The sequence below is a fragment of the Esox lucius genome, chromosome 14 (assembly GCF_011004845.1).
Source record: "Esox lucius isolate fEsoLuc1 chromosome 14, fEsoLuc1.pri, whole genome shotgun sequence".
Taxonomy (NCBI): Eukaryota; Metazoa; Chordata; class Actinopteri; order Esociformes; family Esocidae; genus Esox; species Esox lucius.
Genome location: NC_047582.1, coordinates 18,458,422 through 18,471,150, shown reverse-complemented (window position 1 = coordinate 18,471,150; position 12,729 = coordinate 18,458,422).

Sequence of the window (12,729 nt, the reverse complement as noted above, 5' to 3'; positions counted from 1 at the left end):
TCACCATTTACAAATGTATTCACTGCCAGACCAGGTGCTCACAGACAGCTGTGCCAGACATCAAAAGCCCCATTGAAGCCCCATGGTTCCTTGCTCATTAGGATCTGCACAGGAAGACTACTTGCAAACACAAGGTTTTCTCCCTGTTCTCCATCTGGTGGACATGTTTTTGTTTGTTTTCTCTGAACGGCTATGGCAAACCAATTTGACAAATTGTTACAGTACAATAAGTCTTGGTTGACCTAGAAGTCAAGTGTTAATTTTTCAGATGTTCAATTTGTTCACATTGTCTGTCCAATACAGTTCGTAAAAGAAAATATAGAAATAATCTGTAATATCAAATGCAAAGGGAAAATATTTATTTGAAGACAACAGACTAAATGAGTTACCACCATGGCAACATCCAGGCCTTAATTCCATTAATATTTCATCACAGAGGGTTGGCTAGTGGTTGGACATTACCTAATACATTACCAGCCCTATGAGGGTGAAAAACAGTGCTGAGGACTAGCTTACTTATATACTACGGTGGAACTATTTTCAAAGCTGGAAATTATTCACATAAAAACTGTAATATGTTGGTATTTTACCTAACATACTGTAAGCTTAACATACTGCCTCTGTGTTTCCAGATTAATAAAACCAACCTAAAATACAATATGAATTAAATAGTTTTCCTTCCTAGTTTTTAAACTTACGTTTGTTAAAGAAATTGCTTTTCAATGTAGGAATGATGCTGGTGTACCCAAAACTTGATTGGTGTGGAGCATCTCAAAAAGAATGAAGGTAGACCATTTTTTACGCAGCCCATCCTTCTCTAGACTGCTGATAGGCCAATCAAAATATGTCTGATTGACAATGGTTACTATTTCCAATGATGTTCCTCAAAATCATCCCATAAACACATTTTAAATGGATTTTTTCCCCCATACAGGGACTGACACCCACAGCTCTACCATCAAAACCAGTCTCAATTCATTTCTGCCTGCACTCCTCACTCTGTTGTTGTTTTTGTTCTAATGATGATGTTCATTAATTATTCATGAGGCAGGTTTTCATGCTCCTGTGTGTCATACAGCCTACCACTAGGTGATGCAGCAACCAATGACGTGTCATCAAATGACAAATTGCTATAAGCAATTTAGCAGATTCACTTATCCAGCAGTGATTTCATACATTTTCATACTTTGTTGTCTTGTAACCCCCCCCCCCCTCCCCCAAGTTAGTCACACTTCTACATTAAAATCTATATTATCTGACTGATAATGGAGATAGATTGTAACATTAATATATGGGTTGTGGTTCACAATGTGGGTTGTGGTATACATTTCACTGTTGTGGCATGCATTTCACTGACTGACAGCTTTCATGAAAGTCATTAGCAAGACAGATGTCAGCATGTCTCCAGTTGCATCATTACGTTTTTTTTAATAATATGTTGTCAGGCAAGATGTGGTGCATGTGTTGAATGTACTCAACAAAATACACACTAATATTAATGTTAAGCCTGTGAATGGGTGTACTGGTTCAATAATCTTAAGCCGTATCTATGTCATTTTAAATTATTTAAAAATCAGTCCTTGCTTTCAGCTAACCTTTTTGAAAATAGGCCGAACATCTAATTAGTATTGAGAGCCATGCTTGTGGGTGAATCAAAGAAGCTTGTTTACTGGCAAGGCATTAGACACTGGTATGTATATATAATGGAGTTACTCACTCCAGTTCCTTAAAGTAAAATGACAACACTCTGACAGATACAAATTCCATAGCAGACACAAATATACAGCAGAACTTTTTTTAACCTTAAGTCCATCTGCAGTGGACTAGCTATGAACCTCTTCACAGCCCCAACCAAAAACACCCTGGGCTTCCCTCGACCCAAACAACCTATTTCTGCTTATCATCCTTTTCTTTATGGATCATACATCTTTAAATTGTGCATTAATGTTCAACATGTGATCAGAATGCATATTTAAGTATTGTTCAGCAACGTTTAAGTTACTGCTTCATACAAGAGCCAGAAAATATTTCAAGTAAAAAGCTTGTTTATTACTTGAAAATGCAGTGATTGACTAGCAAATAACAATTTCCAATTTTGAACTAGGTGTGTAATACATTGTTTTATTAACTGGGTGTGTAATACATATCCCAAAAAAGTAGAATTACTAGCATAAGTCTGAAAGCAAGTGGTTTTGATTATATGGGGCATAACATTTTCTTTATTGCATAATTAGTAAAAATACAAGCAGGTATAAAGTCTTTACATGATGTAGTACATCAATTTCGAGCACCCATTTTGGCTCATCAGCGCCGCTTGTAGAACTAGGTGCAAAAAATCTTTAAAATGTGCAGTTGATTTTGAGACAAACTTGAAAAAAGATATTTACAAGCTTACCTTTTATGTATTTATTTTCCATAGACACTATGGTAATAATAATGCATTTTATTGATTTTGTTGTTAGGATTGCATTGAACATCACTAATTTTAAGTTGCTCTGAATAGCAACATGTGCTAAATGACAAAAAATGAAATGTTAAATATAGGCCACTGTAGGCTATATCATAGAAATCAAAAGGTGAACATTTTATGGGATTTGCTCAATTGGTTTTGTTAGCAGAGCACACTGAAAGGCCTAGTATATTATGCTCAGAAAGATATGGTAGCCCATTGGCTCCTGTCTAAAGCTATGGCATCCAGTTGATAACGTCTTCTTTTTAACCACATAAGTCAATTGAAGACGAATTGTCATTAACAACGATTACCTAATCAAAGGCATTGAATTACAAGAGGACAAACACGTGCCAGAAATTGCACAGAATTCTGCAATTGTCAACAAATGTTTTAAAATGATCATGTAACTTCTCTGCAAAATCTCCAGAGCTGAGATGATTTTCTGCCCCATATATTTCAGATGTTGGTGGCAAGAATTCTGTGCAATCATTTCAACTGAAAAGCAGGAAGTGTTGAGGCTTACATTGTCTTATATGTCCTGGAAATGGAAATCTCTTTGCAGTCTACAGTATATGGCATGGTTTGCTAATGTCATCCTGGTTCTCAAATGAAACGGGTGTACTTGCCTATTTTTGTTTCTCCCCTCCCCGGCCCTTTAGTCTGGCATGGCAGCGTGAACGTGACAGTGCCACCCGACGTCAGGACAGATGGTGAGAGGTCCCCTGGCTTTACCCCCAGGCTCCCGGCCAAAACTCGGCCAAGCACAAGATATCTGGGCTGTGATTGGACCATGGCTCTCAGCCTCCCCGGGGCCAATAAGACGCTGTGAGAAGCAGCGAAAAACATGCTTGAGAACATGTGTAACTAACTATGTTGACCCTGTGGTTTCCATGCTCTTTCTACCCCCCTAGATGTCAGATAGGATGTATTACCATGGCTACAATATGTTAGTGCAGTGGGCTTGAATAAATAATAACCCTCATGGTGATCTGTATGCTTGGAATGTTCCATTGGCCGGTTTCACTAGTCCATTCATATGGTCCAAATTCTAAATTCTGAACAGTGTGCATTTCTCGATCTTAAGGAAGCTTTTAAATGGAATGTCCCCTTTGCTGAATAAGGAGATTTTGGATTTTAGGTGCCTTTTTTGTCAAAACTGCAGAGGCCCAAACATCCGATCAAAACTTTCAATTACTTCAAATTCCAGCGTCAAAAGGCAGTTTCCCTTCAAGCCACCAGCCTTTAATCTCACAGATAGTGCCAGCATTAAAGCGATCACGATGGCACGTGACAAAAGCACAAGAACTGTCCCTAGAGGACATTAGAGACAGACCTGAGAGGATTTCTTCCACCAGCAAAACCAGCTGTGAATTCCCCGTCACCCAAACTTAATATCACCCTCAGTACTCTACTGTAGGCTGTATGCAATTCATATAATTTTTTGATTCAAATGTGTTACACTTATTGTAAGTGATCAAACACTGTTGGATTAATGTTAATTAGCATTGCACTTTTTATACATGATTCTTAATGGCCATTTTCAGCCCCATCCTTTTTCCTGTTCTTGGGGATATCCAAGATGACAGATGCCCAGAATTAAAGCCTTAGAGCATAATTAACTTTTCATGCATTATGCCCTTCTTATCATTCCGATTGTTTTTGGAGGTGCTGCCTGCAGTTGCCAAGTCCTTACATCTTGCTCTCCCTCTGTGGTGCCTTTTTTAATTGCAATTTCATCAAGAATTTACAACAGCCAGCGCTCTCTATTTCTGTCACTGCCACTCGGCTTCCTTAAGGGACTTAGTGAATTTAAAGGGGCCATTGTGTGCCATTAGATAAGTCCGGAGCTGCTCGGGAGACTTGCTTTCATTGCCGTGGGACTACTGGACACTTTTCCCGCTCAGCTCTCAAAGCTTTATCACTCAAAGGCTCAAGCAGCTCACCAGAATACAAATTAGCAGTGACGGCAAGAGAGGAAAGGGACAGGGTGTAGAGGCGACATGACGCGCAAATCTGTACTTCTGTACATATTACATTTTTTATATGAAGAAACTTATTGGGGTTTTCTACGGTCATATTTGTTTTAACGATACTAATGTGTACATGCATTGAGTATTCATAACTCAATAGACTTGATTGTTTTGGCAATGTAGCCTTCCATGTAGCCTTCCATTTCAGCTCTGTAAATACCTGACAATACCTGATAGAGGCCAACATGGGGGCTTAATCTACTGACAGATAAATGACTCTGGGCTGGGAAGTGTCTACTGATTTCACACTGCACACATCTTAGGGGAATTTCGATGTTTACTATCAAACAGTGCCTCCTCTGAGATCTCCAAATGATTCTGCCAGGAACCTGACAGAGAGGATTTAGTCAGAGACACACTTTGACACACCGACAGCAACATATTTACACGCTGATACAGATTGAGGTACTTAGAACATTGAAGATCATTCCAAAGATGGACACACACACACCCACACAAAAACACACATACCAAGATTCTAGCACATTGGGAAGAGGGACAGTTTGCTCCAAATACCCATTGTAGTTTGTAAATAAACAATGAATGTGAAAATCTACTAGTCACACACTCAGTACGTCTCAATATGTGTGACAGCGTTGCTGGCAGTTGTCTATCAAGCCAGACCTTTGGGTGGGGAGGGAACAGAGGTTTACAGCAAAGCCTGCCTTATCCCAAGCATTACTGGCTCTAAGAAAGGATTTACTGTTTAATTCTTGATTAGACAGAATTTCTCCACAGAGCCACAGCACAGTGATACACTGACAAGAACCTGAGTGGACAGGGAAGTATTACGTGGCTCAGTAGCTACTTACTTTTCATGTGAACCGAGCAGGCCGACACTAAAAAACATTTCGTAGCACTGCTATTAGAAGCCATGGATTATCGATCAGGAGTGAATCCTACTCCAACGGAATGGCTACAGCCACTGCTTCTGATGAACTGTTGATGCAATGGGGAGGTGAGTCAGAGTGGTGAGTCAGGGTGGTGAGTCAGGGAGGGGAGTCAGGGAGTCAGGGAGGGGAGTTGAAGGTGTGGATCCAGTGCTCCCCACTGAACCACAATACCTACGACAACAGGTGTCTTGCTGTTGCTACTCATGCTCTGGACATGCAGACTGGTGAAGAAGACTGATTTATTTAGTTCCTTCGCTCATCTATTTTCCTCCCCCTTCTGCCTGCCTGACTGACTGGGGCTCACACTAACTGGGCTCGCAGCGAGTGAGGTTGTGTGCTGGTGTGTTTCTCACAGGCTGAAGTGGAGTGCGGCCACGCTGTGCAGGGCTTTGGAGTAGATCTGCACTGTTCCGTTCCTAGTGGAATATTGGATGAGAACGGGGGGGAGTCTTTCTTTCTTTCTTCCAAGGCCTGAATATAGACTGTCACCTGTGCTGCATCCATGACTTTTCATACGACGCTGGTGTATGGGATGGGATTTACTTTGATTTCTGCTTTCTTCATCACACAGGGTAAGTCTTGATATACTGAGGTCAGGTGCATAACTTATTTTTTATAGCCAAACGCTTACATTAGATATTGTGTGTGTGAAGGGGGAGGGGGTGGGGGGGTCTGCATACATGTAAAATAATGAATGGCAAGCATATGGTGAACAATCATATTTCCTTTCTGTGGCCAACAATTGATGTGGGGGAACAATCCATTAACCTGACAATGATACTATAACCAAAGGTGTGGAAATACATTTTACTGAAAGGGATGAATCTATTGACCTGCTGAAAAAAAGATTTTCCCTGATGATTTTTACCTGCCCATTCCTCTCACTCTCACAATGATTATAAAATAATCTCTTGGACAGATGACAGGTTAAGTATTAATATCTAGAGGAACACTCAACTTAGTGATGTGGTCAAAATCCTAGATGTGTATTTTCTTCCCAAATGTCAAGATTATCTAGGGAGTTTTTTCTATGTTCAAACACAACCCAGTTGTAACTAAAATCTTTCAGTTTTTCAACTAGTTCATTTCCATATAGACAGTATCACAGAACAGTGTCTCTCAAGGAATATGGTTTGAGAGCCATGGAGAAAAAAGTATACATTAGAGGAAAACAGTATGGTTTGATATAATGTTTTTGGAATAAAATGATACTGGACATATTGTATTACAAAGTACCAATTTAATGTGTATATATGCACTGGTAATATGTCATCATACATGCTAGAAGTGCTCTTACTTCATGAGCCTGATCAAATGGCGTGACTGCATATTTTCTGAATCAAGCAATGAGTCCGGAGGTAACACTAACTGAAGCTATATATTTAGCCTGATTTCTTCATTAATGTGATAGATGGCCACATAGAGGACCCTTCTCAATGTTTAATGAGTACAAGAAAAACAAAAACCAATCACGCAAGCTTAGTTCTGCAAATCAAATCGGCACCAAACAGCCATTGAGTATTTTACTGCCATTCATTCTCATTCCCAGCGCATTTACTCTGTGGATGAGGGCTTTCTCTTCACTAGTGTAATGTTACATGTTCTCTGACAGCTGGCATGTGTTTTCTGTCACTCCTGAGGCTTTACATTGATTTTTCAACAGATTTCTAAAGTGATTTGTGTAAGAGCATTTGCATGAGATTAGTTGCCTCCTGAAAGCTACATGAGAGCTTTTGGTTGGCTATTTAACAGAGGCAGAGCAGCATTACCTTACTGGTCCAGCTCTAAGCAGCACTAGACAAGGGGATGGTGATAAACAGGGGATTGCTGTCAGGCAAAGCTGATCACCCACCTTGTGTAGAGGATTTTGTAGGTCAGCTACAGAGGCACCAGGGTCCAGTCTCATGAACAATCCTCCAGGACTAATAGAGTTATACTTAAAAGCTGCACGACACATCTTACTGAACTTGAAAACAAGTGAAGCCATTTACGAGTTCAGAGTAGAGAATGGGAGGACATGACCTTGTGAACTCAGCATGTTAGTGACCAGAAGACATGATCTATATGTGGACATGTTTTTGGTAATCTGTTTGTAGTTCTCCGTTTGATGGACCTGTATCAATCAGGCATTTGAATTGCACAACCAGACAGTGATTACTATCTTTTTGCTTACTTTAATAGCTAACTCATAGGATAAAGTATGGACAGTAACAAGTCACAATTCTGTGATTAGTTACTGTCAACATGGCTGGCAGAAAAGGCCGTCCCACCAAAAGGTCATAGTAATTTATAACAATTGACTTTTGAGGACCTTTCTAGAATTAGTGCTGATTCCTAACAGTGTTAGACTTTTCTCCAGGGGTTTACTGAGGTATGGTCATCCAAGTTACAAGAGTGGGTAACACTCCATGTATGTCTTAGTATGACATTAAATGCTCATAGATGTCAATGCAAAATAATTATATGAAACTATATGAACATTGCATTGCACACTAATACATTGCATATCACTAGGTGCACTGCACACTAATACATTACATATCACTAGTGCACTGCACACTAATACATTGCATATCACTAGTGCACTGCACACTAATACATTACATATCACTAGGTGCACTGCACACTAATACATTACATTTCACTAGTGCACTGCACACTAATACATTACATATCACTAGTTCACTGCACACTAATACATTGCATTTCATTAGTGCACTGCACACTAATACATTGCATATCACTAGTGCACTGCACACTAATACATTACATATCACTAGGTGCACTGCACACTAATACATTACATTTCACTAGTGCACTGCACACTAATACATTACATTTCACTAGTGCACTGCACACTAATACATTGCATATCACTAGTGCACTGCACACTAATACATTGCATATCACTAGTGCACTGCACACTAATACATTACATTTCACTAGTGCACTGCACACTAATACATTACATATCACTTGTGCACTGCACACTAATACATTACATTTCACTAGTGCACTGCACACTAATACATTACATATCACTTGTGCACTGCACACTAACACCTTATACATACAGTATCTACCAGTCCACACTAACAAGAACACATATCTACTGATTCACACTAGCAAGGAAACATAGCAACCAGTTCACACTAACCAGTTTACATGCCTCCCTTTTCTCCCCTAGTCCATGGGCTGCAGTGCTATGGCTGCAATATCATCCAAGGCCAGAGGTATGTGGACATTGGCTGCTCCAACCCAGAAGTCATCACCTGCACCCACTCACACAAGGGCTTCAAGCATCGTTTCTGCATCAAGACTGAAAGCAGTGAGTGTTTTTCAAATGTTTGTGAACGGATGGCTGGCTCATCAACTTTCTTATCTGTTCGTTAATGAATGTGTATTTTTCAAACTGCCCCTTAATGTTTACGCTGTAGTGCCTATGACCAGATTCTCTGCATTCTTTAGTTATACAATATAAATATTATCGTCATTTGAAGATTCCATGGCATCTTACTATTTAACTACCAGAGCTTAATTCCACCAAATGTGTAATTCAACAGTCATTCATGTAGTCATTCCTGTAAAATCCAAAGACTGCGATACGTAACATTAAAGACTGCTTGATGACCAGTTAAAGAGTTCAGCTGACATCCATGCATGTTAGATCCAGCTGTTCTGCTGAAGACAGCTGAGTGAACGAGTCACGTAAAGGGCTGATGTGACACTGCTTTTCATTGGCTCAGGGAAATTACAGGGTCAGAGGAGACTGACAACAGCCTGTCACAAACACACAAGATGACAGGGCTGTGCTGAGATGGGACACAGAATCATTTTAAACAGCACCTTGGGGATCATCTAAACCTGTTCTTCACATTAATCCTGTGGGCACAGGTCCGACCGACGGCTGCTGTTTTATAACCAGCTTTGTTTCCCACTCCCCTCCCTTTGTCCCCAGCTGGGGAGATCTGTCTGGTACTGCTGTTCCACACCTGGACTGTATCCACTGTCCAGCTGTCTTTTTCTGATGACTGATGGGGAATGTATAGCTCTTGATGGACATAAAAGTGGTCTGCTTGGACTTAAAGAGTGCATTCAGGCGGCTGTTTTTTCTCAAGTGCTGTCGACAAAGTGTTATAGAGTGTTTGCTGGCTTAGATGGCTTAGCTGGAGGCCTCTACCTAGTTGTACAGCAACACATTTCGGTCAGGGGCCAAGTTTTTACTTTTTTTGCATTGACTTACCGACAGGTAGATTTTTCAATCTATTGTACACACATGATGTGTCCTCCTAACCAACCATCACATTCAGTCATTAAACACATTTGATCACAAAGGAAATACTAGGTATGCCATTCTGTTCTAGTACAGCATCCCTCCCACACACACCATCGACTCAACAATAAAACCAACACAAAAACAACCTGTTGTCCTTTCCTTCAACAGCCTCATTCCTGCTGACCTCACTATCTACTCGTCAGTCTTTTCTGACTCTGACTTCTGTCTTGGTCTTCCTGTCATTTCAGCGGCCCTTGGAATTGTCCTGACCAGCGGATGTGCCACATCAAGGCACTGCCAGCAACAAGAGCTGCCTGGCGTGCGCATCCACTGCTGTGCCGCAGACCTGTGTAACAGCCTCCCCTGCTGTCGAGCAGGCACACTGCATTACATCTGCGCTCTGGCTAGCCTGCTGCTGCTGAGGCTGTGGTTGTGATAGGGAGGTCAACTTGTACAGGGACTCAACAACCGGTCGAATGCACAAATGGAATACTGGACGAACTACCTACAAATCACACTTTACATGACTAGCTCTATGTGACTCCTCTCGGCTCCACGCGTCTTAAGGGTCCGCGACTAAGAGTGTTGTACAACATTGTCAGAGCAATGTGCAATAGCAGCTTTTGTGACAATGACTTTGTGCTGGTTTCCAATGTTAGAAACAAAAGCAAGTAACTAGTCTAATGTTATCTCATACATTATTGTAATTATGCTTTCATACAGTCAATAATTAGTTCCGTAAGTTTCCCAAACAATAAAATATTTGGTATGACAAAGGAGAAGAAAGGCTGTTGGCTAGAAAAGTATTAGAATAAGTAACATGGGAACTGAATTACAGCTATGACAATATGTATTTACTCAGTCAGTACAACTTTAGGGTTTTCAACCTGAAGAAAGCAGTTTCTGGTAAAGTGCGAATGTACTGTGAATCTAGGTCATGTTTCTTCAGGCTTGAATCCAACATAATTCAGTACAATAAGGTTTAGTATAAGCTGTTTTGTTTTTTCTTATGTTTTCTCTGATTCAACCTTAGCTTGGAGGTGCATGTTGCATGTGCCATTTATTTCAGATTGTAAGAAATAATGTACAGTGCAAGTACATAATGTTAAATATGTATTAAAGTGAAAGACTATGTTCTTTATCCTATAGCACACACATTTAGATTTGTTTATTTACAAATTTGGTATAAAAATGTCATAATATTGGCTTCAACATTTATTTAGCCCACAAAGTGGCTAAAAAGAAGAAAGATCAGTGGACACAATTAATCCTAGAAAAATAATCACCTCTTTGAGAAAGTTTTGCTTCTAGCACAGAGGAATACAATACACTGAAAAATACAAGTTAATGTAAAGTGTTTTCCCCATGTTTCATGAATTGAAATACAAGAGTCAAGAAATGTTCCATATGCATAAAAATGTATTTCTCTAGAAGTGTTTGAAAAAATGTGTTTGCCTCGTTAGTGAGTATAGATAACCGTGTCAAGATAGTATATCCACCTGACAAAGGTGGCATAAAGAAGCTGATTAAACAGCATGATAATTAGTCTGCTGCACCTGGTTCTGGGGCAAAATAACCACCTTTGAAATGTGCCTTTCCCTTTCTATAGTCACTTCGGTGCCACTAGGGGGGAAACGCAGGAGTCAATCACACAAGGGGGAAAAAATACAGACAAGACAGATAAGGCCCTACAGGTGTGTAGCAGCCGGTAGCCCCACTTCCAATGGTATAAATACCCAGCACACACATGCATTCATTGATTTACCCTTCCACATATAGTTCTGCCTTTGGCCATTCTCAATTCTGCTAGTATTCTTCTGGTAGAATAGGAAGGGTTTTTTCTTACCTTTCTAACTCTCTGCAATGTAACTGTCCATTCTGGGTCATATTCCCCCAGGTTTTGTGGTTTCTAATTTGTGACGGCAAGGTTACGTTCTGCACTCTGTTGATATCCAGAGACCGGGCTCTGTGGGTGGTAAGGTAATTGCTTCACTACTGCTGAAACAGGTAGTGCATGTTCTGTCCCAGGCTGAGGGTCTGTGCAAGTTGGTATATAGCAGTAACCTAAAAAGGTTAGGGCTCCTCACAGTGTTTACTACTATAGTCAATTCAGTGCACCGATTGGTGTACGTCTATCGGTTTGGAGGAAGTTTGCTTCCATGTGTCAATCTAACCCCCCCCACACCCTTCCTGGTCTTCCCTTTCAGCCTGTGCCTGACTTTCCTCTCCTTTCCCAAGGTGGTCGGATGAGCTCTGTGGGATCAGAATACGGGTTTGTTGGGCAATTGTCTGATTCCAGTAGAGTCACACCAGCAGGTGGCAGTGTACACTGCTCTTCTCTGATACATTTATTCTCTGGGGTTCTGAGTAAATTTGGAGAGTTGCTTGATTGCAACAAATTTGGGTTTTGGGTCTCAAGTTGATTTTTCGAAATTGTGCATTTACGTCCATTCACAGATGCTATTTGTTTGATTTCTCAATTCCATCTCTGGGTGTCAGTACACATTTGCAGCTGTCTTCGTCTACTGGGAATGATGGCCATCGTCCCTCCCAGTCTGTGATGGAAGTGGCCGGTAGAGTGTTGCTGTTGCCTGATCCATCCACGCCACCTTGATCAGTTTATAAAAGTTGTTTAACTTCTGCCTCAGGTCACTGGCACATTGGGGAGGTCCCTGTCTGTTTTTACAGAGGGCTCCATTGGACCAAGTCTTGCATAATAATATATTTAATTTCAATTGACTGATTTCCTTATATGAAATGTAATAACATTATTATTTTTTTCCCATCAATCTATAAATAATATCCTATAATGAGAAAACTGAAACTGAAATAGCTTGAGCATTCATTCCCGTTGACACTCCATATGAAGGTGAGATGTATCCTGTGTCCGATCATCTATGAGATGTCTATAGAACTTGACTGGAGTCAACCTGTGGCAAATTCGATTGGACATTTAGAAAGGCACACACCTACATTTCACAGTACATGTCAGTGCAAAAAGTCCATATATCTCGTAAATATTGGGCTGGGCTATTTATATAACATATAATCTATAAGTAGAATCACTATCATATAAGT